This window comes from Schistocerca gregaria, chromosome 3 (assembly GCF_023897955.1).
Source record: "Schistocerca gregaria isolate iqSchGreg1 chromosome 3, iqSchGreg1.2, whole genome shotgun sequence".
NCBI lineage: Eukaryota > Metazoa > Arthropoda > Insecta > Orthoptera > Acrididae > Schistocerca > Schistocerca gregaria.
The window spans coordinates 674,098,640-674,109,744 of NC_064922.1; the positions used below are offsets into that span (position 1 = coordinate 674,098,640).

General features: G+C 40.7%; 1 pseudogene; it reads left to right on the top strand.

The window, feature by feature from the left end:
- Positions 1 to 1,155: 1,155 nt before the first annotated feature.
- On the top strand, positions 1,156 to 1,273 carry LOC126356645 (5S ribosomal RNA; annotated as a pseudogene).
- The last annotated feature ends 9,832 nt before the right edge of the window (positions 1,274 to 11,105 follow it).

Sequence of the window (11,105 nt, forward strand, 5' to 3'; positions counted from 1 at the left end):
CCCATATATTATCTTTCCAGTCACCCACCATCTCACAAAGTCTCACCATCCTCCACAGAAGCATTCCCCTCACGATACATTACCACCCAGGACTGGAGCAAGTAAATCACATTCTCAGTCAGGGTTTCCATTACCTTTCCTCATGCTCTGAAATGAGGAATATCCAACTAACTATGCTTCCCACTCCTCTCACAGTGGTGTTCAGCTGCCCACCGAACCTACACAATGTCCTCTACACAATCCCCGCTCTCAACCCCTTGCCTCATGGTTCTTATCCCTGTAGTGGACCTAGATGAAAGACCTGCCCCATAAATCCTCCCATCACCATATCCTCCAGTCTGGGACAAATGGCTCGAAAAACTATGGGACTTAACATATAACATCATCAGTCCCCTAGACTTAGAACTACTTAAACCTAACTAACCTAAGGACATCACACACATCCATGCCAGAGGCAGGATTCGAACCTACGACCGTAGCAGCAGCATGGTTCCTTCTGAAGCACCTAGAATCGCTTGGCCACAGTGGCCACCTCCAGTCTGGTCACAAACACCTATTTCATCAAAGTCAGGGCTTCCTGCTAAAAACAGTCATGTGATCTACAATCTAAGCTGCAACCACTGGTGGTGACAACCAACAAGCTGTCTGCCTCCCATGAATGGGCACCAAGAATCTGGTCAAGAAAGAGCTGGACCATCCCATTGCTGAGCATGCCAGTTCTTCTTTGTTCCAGTTTTTCCACATGCAGCGGTATGATGACATCATCCCTGTTTCTGCTATATGTTTCCAGAATTGCTCAACTGAGTGACTTTTCCACATGATTTGTAGTTCTGGAGCTCTCTCGAATATTTGTAGATGTCATGGACGTTAGTGGATCTACATTTTCTAAGATGCCTTTGTTGTGGTCTCTCTGCATACTCGAGGAAGTTCTGGGGGATCTTCACAATTTAGACAGACCATTTTCCCAATTAGTGGAGCGAGGCAATTTTGAAACCTCGTCTTATGCCAGGAAAGGAACGAACATATCCCAGTCTCATTGCTATGTCTCCTTGGCGAAATGTGTAGAGAAGTTCCTGGAGTCAATGGTGTGACGTGTCGTATCGTGTTTGTGTCGTATGCGGCGTTGTGGTTTCAATGATCTTTAAATATGCTTCGGGCAACGGCCTTGACGCAGTGGATACACCGGTTCCCGTCAGATCACCGAAGTTAAGCGCTGTCGGGCGTGGCTGGCACTTGGTTGGGTGACCATACGAGCGGCCATGAACTGTGGCCATTTTTCGGGGTGCACTCAGCCTCGTGATGCCAATTGAGAAGTTGCCCGACGGAATAGTAGCGACTCCGGTCAAAGAAAACCGTCATAACGACCGGGAGAGCGGTGTGCTGACCACACGCCCCTCCTACCCACACCCTCAGCTGAGAATGACACGGCGGACGGATCGGATTGTCCCGATGGGCCCCTTGTGTCTGAAGACGGAGTGCTTAAATCTGCTTCGAATGAAAATGAAAGTAGCATTAAAAACTGATATTATTTCCAGAAAATCACATTAATACTCAAACGCAATGATGACGCCAACAACACTCTGATGCTATGTCAATATTTTTTACTATTTATGGGCTAAAGAGCAAGAGATTTGCGTAAATTACTTTTACACGCAAAGAATAATAAATCTGAGAAGGTATGAATTAATAAAGTTCTCAGGGATATCACTCGGAATGGATTCGTCTGTATGTAAAGCTGTATTACACTATTGCTAATATTCGCTTGGCAACCAGCCCGTAATTTTAACATTCCGTTGTCGCTGTGACGGCGAATGCAGTAAGCTGAACGTACTCGGCAGCTTACGTCCGGTAGAACCACTGTTTTTACAAAAAATAGGTCAGGAAATAGGAGCCGTAACTGACAATATTAGTTAGGCCGACAGCAATGGTTGCCAACAATAAAGGACTGAAGCTACCTAGAACTATTTAAACAGTTCAGATGAGGGCAATATATAAGTAATACAAGAACTATTTTATAATTAACAAATTTACTACTGTATTCTGAAAGTACTTAAGTAAATAATCCATACAATTATTGCTACCATACCTGTGTTATATATTAAGACAACGTAATTCTAAGCCAGTGGTATCTCAAAAGAGCTAGAGTTAGTCTTTGTTCGTTAGACAAAATAAGGAAAGAATACAAATTCTTAATGTAATTTGTAGTAAGAATGGAGATCACACAGTCATGCGTTATTGTTCATCAGCGTCGCTGCTCACCTTTCATCACTCGCTTCACACGATTGCTTTCGTTTTCTACAGTACTGACCATTTAGCACACTGAAAATTTCTGTCGTTTTTTTAGTAACTTCTAACAAGGAGACAGTACAAAGGTTACAATGGTTAACCATCTACATCTACATTGATACTCTGCAAATGAATTTAAGTCCTGGGAGAGGGTTTATCGAACGACCTTCACAATTCTCTACTCTTCCAATCTCGTATAGCACGCGGGAAGAACGAACACACATATCTTTCTGCACGAGCTCCGATTTCTCTTATTTTGACATGCCAATTGTATCTTCCTACGTAGATCGGTGTCAACAAAATATTTTCGCATTCAGAGGAGAGAGAGTTGATTAGTGGAACTTCGTGAGAAAATTCCATCGCAAGGAAAAACGCCTGTGTTTTAATGATGTACAGCCCAAATCTCTCCCATATTTCTCCCATATTTCGCGATAGTACAAAACGTGCTGTCCATCTTTGAACTTTCTCGACGTACTCCGTCAGTCCGATATCGAAAGGATCTCATACCGTGCAGCAGTATTCTAAAAGAGGACGGACAAACGTAGTGTAACAGTCTCCATAGTAGATCTGTTACATTTTCTATGTGTCCTGCCAATAAAACGCAGTCTTTGGTTGGCTTTCCCCGAAACATTTTCTGTGTGTTACTTCCTATTTAAGTTGTTATTTCTAGGTATTTAGTTGAATATATGGCCTTTAGATTTGATTGATATATCGAGTAACAGAAATTTAGGGGATTCCTTTTAGCACATACTTGGTTGACCTCACACTTTTCGTTATTTAGGGTCGATTGCCAATATCTTAATCATTCAGATACCTTTCCTAAATCGTTTTGCCAATGGTTTTGGTCTTCTGATTACTTTATTTGCCGATAAACGGCAGCATCATCAGCAAACAACCGAAGACGGCTGCTCAGATTGTCTCCCAATTCGTTTATATAGATAAAGAACAGCAAAGGACCTATAACACTAACTTGGGGAACGCCAGAGATCACTTCTATTTTATTCCATGACTTTCCGTCAGTTACTACGCACTGTGACGTCTCTGACAGGAAATCACACATCCAGTCACTTACGTGAGACGGTATTCCACAAGCACGCAATCCCCATACAAGCCGCTTGCGTGGTTCAGTGTCAAAAGCCTTCCGTAAATCCATCAATACGTAATCAATCTAAAATCCCTTGTCAATAGCGCCCAACACTTCACGCGAAGAAAGAGCTATTTGTGTTTCACAAGAACGACGTTTTCTACGTTTTCTTCGACGTAATTCACAATGTTCGAACAGAATATATGTTCCAAAATCTTGCTGCATACCGCGTAATTCACAATGTTCGAACAGAATATATGTTCCAAAATCTTGCTGCATACCGCAGTTAATGATATGGGCCTGTAATTCAGTGGATTACTCCTTCTGCATTTCTTGAATATTGGTGTGACCTGTGCAACTTTTCAGTCTTTGGATACGGATCTTTCGTCGAGCGAACGGTAGTATATGAGTGTTAAGTATGGAGATAATGCATCAGCTTACTCTGAAAGGAACGTAATTGGTATGCGCTCTGGACCAGACGACTTGGTTTATTCAGTGATTTAAGTTGCTTCACTACTCCGAGGAGATTTACTTCTGTATTACTCATGTTGGTAGCTGTTCTTGATTCGAATTCTCGAATATTTACTTCGTCATCTTTTGTGGAGGCATTTCGGAAGGCTATGTTTAGTAACTCTGCTTTGGCAACACTGTCTTCGATAGTATTCCCATTGCTATCGCGCAGAGAAGGCATTGATTGTTTCGTGCCCCTTACATACTTCACATACGACCAGAATCTCGTTGGATTTTCTGCCAGATTTCGAGACAAAGTTTCATTGTGGAAACTACTATAAGAATCACGCATTGAAATCCGTGCTAAATTTCGAGCTTCTATTAAAGATCAACAATCTTGGGGATTTTGCGTCTGTTTAAATTTGGCAAGTTTGTTTCTATGTTTCTGCAACAGTGTTCTGACCCGTTCTCTGTACCTAAGACGATCAACTCAGTAGTTTGTTAATTTATTTGGTATACATCTCTCAACTGCTGCCGATACTGTTTTTTTGAACTCAGGCCATTTCTGGTCTACATTTACACTATTGATTTGGAAGGGGTGGAGTTTGTCTCTCAGGAAGGCATCAGGTGAATTTTATCTGCTTTTTTGAATAGGTATATTTTTCGTTTGTTTTGGAGGATTTGGAGGTTACAATATTCAGTCCAGTCGCGACAACCCTGTATCTGGTTTGATGCTCGTTATTAACTCAGGATTATTTGTTGCTAATAGGTCAAGCGTGTTTACACAACCATTTACTATTCGCTAGGGTTCATGAACTAACAGCTCCAAATAATTTTCAGAGAATGCGTTTAGCACAGTTTTGGGTGATATTTCATGTGTACCTGTATTTTCGCCAAATCCTCCATAGTAAAGTCACCACCAACGATAATCGTATGATTCCGGTGCGTGTCTGAAACCAAACTCAAGTTTTCTTTGAACCTTTCCGCAATTATATCATCTGAATTTGGAGGTCGGTAAAAGGATCCTATTATTATTCAATTCCGGTTGCCAACAGTGAACTCTGTCCATACTAACTCACAGGAATGATCTACTTCAATTTCGCGACAAGATAAACTATTTATAACAGCATCAAATACGCCACCGCCAACCTTGTTTAGCCTATCCTTTCGGAACACCGTTTGGTTTTTCGCAAAAATTTCTGTTGGTGTATAGTAGAGTATTTGTACCGAAATCTCGGTAACAATTATTTTGGAGCGCTTTAAACGTTTAAAGCACTCCCGTTCTCTTTTAATTTAATTGTACGTGTAAATATCCCTAACTCATGTATTGCCAACCTAAGAGAGTGGTCTGGGTTGACTCAGAATACATATGTTGGTATATCTGCCTGTCTTCCAGTTTGCACCACACTAATTTTCAAAGTTTCGTGTCTTTTCATTTCAATATTTCAACATAGGCTGGTGGTGCATCCTTAATTTGCAGGATTGCTCTATTGGGGTAGCCAAATGCCTCATACGTGAGCACGGATCTGGTTTGCCATAATTTCTGTCATCACATTTTAAAAATATTCTCTCTAATTCTGTGTTCTAGCTACGCGTTCCGTTGTATGTCATGTACTTTGTTATACATACATGTAACGATGTGTTCATGTTAGTATGTGTAGTCTAGGTTGGAGCGGCTTATTTCTCTTGTCTAATGATACCGATGCCGATGGGCGATTGTCCCATGCTTCAACTTGTAATTATGTTTATACACGAGAGCGTTGTATTTTGGAAGAGAATGTATTAAGAACGCCTGTAAGGAATTTACGTAACGGTAATCTGCCCACATTGTTAGCGAAGGTACTATAGATTTTTAATGCACAAATTTCCGTGAGGCTCTTGGTTTGTAGATTCACTATTACGAACATGAAAGTAGGTGTCCATTAAAAAAAAAAAAAGTAATCTAGATGGTTATTTTAAACGGTAAAAGAATTTTAGCTGATTTCTAAGTATTGTTTAAAAATGCATTTAAATTAGAAATAGCTAAAAAAGTAATGAAAATCAGTACATTTATTTATACACTCAGCTTTCGTATCTACAGTTTCAATCCGTTTCTCCAGGTTTCAGATCTTGGTCCTCTTCCTCGAACTAATCTTTCTCAGCACTCTTTTCTTAGTTTTTCTCAGAAGACCCAATATTGAACGTCTCTGGAAGAAGACATTACAACGTATCACTGCAATAAGGGGTACTCATTTTCATTTGTCTTTTCCTAGAGCACGTAGCGATTTGTTTTCGTGTATGTGTGTGTGTATGTGTGTGTGGCGGGTGGGGGGGGGGGGCGGCACATACCTATACCTGTGCTAATAATAACATATAAGGCTGCACACGACGTATCCACTACGACTTCCTATCCCAGACGAGAACTATTACTTTTGATATTGTTAAGGATTTCTAAATTCAAGAGACCGGTAAATAAAATGCTTTGGAATGTCTGTATGGATGTCAAATAAATTAGCAACATATCGGCGAGAATCGCCTTCATCGTTTACTTTCGGAAGTATCTCAGGGGTGTAATGGAATGTCTTTCCACACGAATAATAATTTGTACTTTCGCAGGTTCGCGTGGAGAATCACGTCGTGCATGGTACACTTATTATTAATTCAAAGCAAACTACTTTCTTAGCCGTGAAAATCTCGTCACTTGAACAAAAGATGACCATGAAGCGGCAACTACAAGAATCTATTTTGCTATCGATATTACTCTCAGCAGAATAAATGAAATTAACTTGGCTTTAGCATGTTTATTAAAGACGTTAATTGTAATTTGAACAAGAATCTGTCGTGTTGCAAATGGCGGTCAACAATACCAACTACAACTCACGATGTTCCGCACGTTACTAATCTTTGAAAAATGTGCAATTAATTTTCATACATGTAGGAATGCTACCTTTACTAGCTGCTCGGTCTCAGGCGTCTTGTCACGGTCAGCTCGGCTCACCCCGTCAGATATTCGAGTCCTCCTTTGGGCTTGGGTGTGTATGTGTGTTTCCTATAAGATAGATTAAGTAGTGTGTAAGCTCAGAGACCGATGACTTAAGAAGTTTGGTCGCATAAGATCTTACCACTTTTTTACAATTTGATACTGCTACTCAAATAAGTGATTAGGTTACAGATAACATCATATATTAACCAGAAATAAGTTACAAGATACATAGGTCTCCATCCACTTCTCTTTATAGGAAGACGTCGGCCAGAGTCAAGTAATTATGAAAATCTATTTTATTGTCTTAGTTGTTTTCATATTCTTAACTACCAAATGTAGAGTATTATAAACCATCGATGACGCTTTACATTCACATCACATATAATTAATATTACTACGGATTATTTCGACCACAGAATAACAGTTAGTGTTAGTTTTACGTATTATGTGTCAAGTGTAAATAAATATTTCTTTTTAGCAGAGGACCAGTACAATAGCCCTGTTCAACGGCTAGACGAAAATTATATGAAGTTCGCTGTAATGTCCGTTAATTTGTCGCATCACAGTTTATAACTGCGTAGGCTTCCACGGCCAGAGTCAGACAATATAAAAGTTTTCTGGGTGTGGTACCGCGTCATAATGTACAAAACTACTAATGCTCTAGAAAAACCATTGTTTCGGCCACGGTTGCAGCGGCCTTCTTCTGTGTCACTATACTACTCATACAACGAAGGCTTTCACTGCCGGATGTTTCAGCTGCCGAGAATTCTTCCGGGTTGTATGGCCATGGTCCATGGAACTCTCCTATCCCTGAGGTTTCGTCGAAAGCTCCGTTGGACATCTTCGGAGATGCTCCTGGTTGTCAGTCGGCAAGACTCAGTACAACCAGGAGCACCTCCGAAGACGTCAAACGTAGATTTGGACGTCAGGGTTAGGAGAGTTCCATGGAAGATGACCATACAACGCGGAAGAATTCTCGGTCACTATACTACTACAACGAAAGAAAAGAGTCTCGTTAAACTTAACATCCCTTGGTAAGGTATTTGTTATTTGTTAACTCCCCCATTTTGGCTATAGGCGGTGAGAAAAACCGAGGATGACCACAAAAACAGCCCGGAGTTCAAATGGTTCAAATCACTGTGAGCACAATGGGACTTAACTTCTGAGGTCATCAGTCCCCTAGAATTTAGAACTACTTAAACCTAACTAACCTAAGGACATCACACACATCCATGCCCGAGGCAGGATTCGAACCTACGACCGTAGCGGTCGTGCGGTTCCAGACTGTAGCGCCTAGAACTGCTCGGCCACTTCGGACGCCAGCTCGGAGTCTTCAGACAGTTCACATCTGAGAAATCCCACAATAATCACCAATTTCGTTATCAACTAAGCTATTAAAATAGTTAACACTGTTTGCAGATTAACTCTATGAAGATTTTAAGATACCAGTACAGATTCATATTTGTTAAAAGAAGTCATTACAACTGATTTCTTTATATTGTTCTTTGGATCTCAAGAATGCAATTGTGTGCAACAGTCTTTGAGAAAGTACTGGGTAAACTGTTCATGGGTAACAAAATTTGTTGGAGAACTGTGTTTTTATCAAACTTGCTACGAAATACATAGTGTCATCTTCGGGTATCTGCGGTTGGAATGTCGACCCAGTGGAAAACACACTAGAGGATCGAGGTTATTTGGCCGGTGAGCTGCTACGAAGCCTCAGCCCAACGGTGGTGAGCTGTTGCAGCCGGCTCTGCCCGCGGGTCAGTAAGCTGTTCTGGAAGCGCGCTTTCGTCTTGTCGCCGTTATTGTTGTCACGTGAACGTGAACACACTTATCAGCATTGCTGATTTACGTGAAAAAGAGTCATTATTAATTTCCGCTCATCCCTCAGTTATCCTTGAACGTATGGTTAAAGTTTATTGTGTGTAGAATGAAGCAGTCACTCAGTCCAATACTTGGCACACTTATGAGTTGTGAGCTTTAATTGTTTTAATTGACCAACAGTTAGTATTACTTTCAACTCTGTCACTAACTTGAGCGTTCATTACAGTCGTAAAAGATTTGTAGTGATTTCCGGATTCACTTCTGGCAGACTTGGCGTCCCAACGTTCTAATTCCACAATTTCAACTGTCACTGGCTGCTTGCCGGATAAACATAGTCTGTTTCTAACTTTACCTCAGCGATACAGATATCCGTACTGTAGGTAAAACCACAACGGAGGGGTATCTGTTGAGAGGCAAGACAAACGTGTGGTTCCTGAAGAGGCGCAGCAGCCTTTTCAGTAGTTGCAAGGGCAACAGTCTGGATGATTGACTGATCTGGCCTTGTAACAATAACTAAAACAGCCTCGCTGTGCTGGTACTGCGAACGGCTGAAAGCAAGGAGAAACTACAGCCGTAATTTCCCCAGAGGGCATGCGGCTTTACTGTATGGTCAAATGATGATGGCGTCCTCTTGCGTAAAATATTCCGGAGGTAAAATAGTCCTTCATTCCGATCTCCGGGCGGGGACTACTCAAGAAGAAGTCGATATCAGGAGAAACAAAACTGGCGTTCTACGGATCGGAGCGTGGAATGTCATATTCCTTAATCGGGCAGGTAGGTTAGAAAATTTAAAAATGGAGATGGATAGCTTACGAATAGAAAAATTGGTAGAAGCCGATCTCGGGGAAGAACAGTTGGGATTCTGTGGAAATATTGGAAGACGTGAGGCAATACCGACATTGCGACTTTTCTTAGAAGAAAGATTAAGGAAAGGCAAACCTACGTACCTAGCTTTTGTAGAAATAGAGAAAGCTTTTGATAAATTTGACTGGAAAACAATCTTTCAAATTCTGAAGGTGGCAGGGGTAAAACACAGGGAGTGAAAGGCTATTTACAATTTGTACAGAAACCAAATTATAAGAGTCGAGCACATGAAAGAGAAGCAGTGGTTGGGAAGGGAGTGAGAAAGGGTTGTAGCGTATCCCCAATTTTATTCAGTCTGTATATACAGCAAGCAGTAAAGGCAACAAATGAAAAATTCGGAGTAGGTATTAAAATCCATGGAGAAGAAATAAAAACTTAGAGATTCACCGATGACATTGTAATTCTGTCAGAGACACCAAAGGATTTGGAAGAGCAGTTGAATGAAATGGACAGTCTCTTGAAAGGAGGATATAAGATTAACATCAACAAAAGCAAAACGAAGATAATGGAAAGTAGTCGAATTAAGTCAGGATATGCTGACGGAATTAGGTTAGGAAATGAGACACTTAAAGTAAAATAGGAGTTTTGCTATTTGGGGAGCAAAATAACTGATGATGGTCGAAGTAGAAAGGATATGAAATGTAGACTGGCAATGGCAAGGAATGCGTTTCTCATGTAGAGAAATTTGTGAACATGAGTATAGATTTAAGTGTCAGGAAGTCGTTTATGAAAGTATTTGTATGGAGTGTAGTCATGTATGGAAGTAAAATATGGACGATAAATAGTTTGCACAAGAAGAGAATATAAGCTTTTGAAATTTGGCGCTACAGAGGAATGCTAAAGATTAGATGGGTAGATCACAAAATTAATGAGGAGTTCCTGAACAGAATTGGGGAGAAGAGGAGTTCGTGGCACAACTTGACTAGTAGGAGGGGTCGGTTGGTAGGACATGTTCTGAGGCATCAAGGGATCACAAATTTAGTATTGGAGGGCAGTGTGGAGGGTAGAAATCGTAGAGGGAGACACCAAGACATGAGTACATTAAGCAGATTAAGAAGGATGTATGTTGCAGTTGGTACTGGGAGATGAAGAAGCTTGCACAGGATAGAATATCATGGAGAGCTGAATCAAAGCAGTCTCAGGACTGAAGACCACAACAACAACAACAACAACAAGCATTGTTTCTGGTTTCATTTGCACAGTTCACATCCATAGTTGATTGTTGATATATGTGGACTAAATTAAATCCTGTATTACTATATGAAGACTTTACATCACTGGTAGATGCATCAGTCAGATGCTTGCTGTAATTAAGCAGTTTATGTTAATATTGAAGTTAAAGAAATTATAGGCCTCAGTCACAAAATTCAAGTCCTTAGACCAGGTTTCGACACTTTTATGAGTGCCTTCATCAGAAATTAAATGTTGGCCTGTAACAGAAGCACAAACAAGTTAGGATGTTTTGGAAAATATTTAAGTACTAACTAACGGTACAAGAAGGAAACAGTACATACATGTCACGTGTAAGATAAATATGAAGCGTAAGGCTTTCGTAACAAAAACGTAAAACAGAATACATGGAAGGCAAGCCACTATGCGCTGGTTATACATGTAAAGGCACAGGTAGCACTG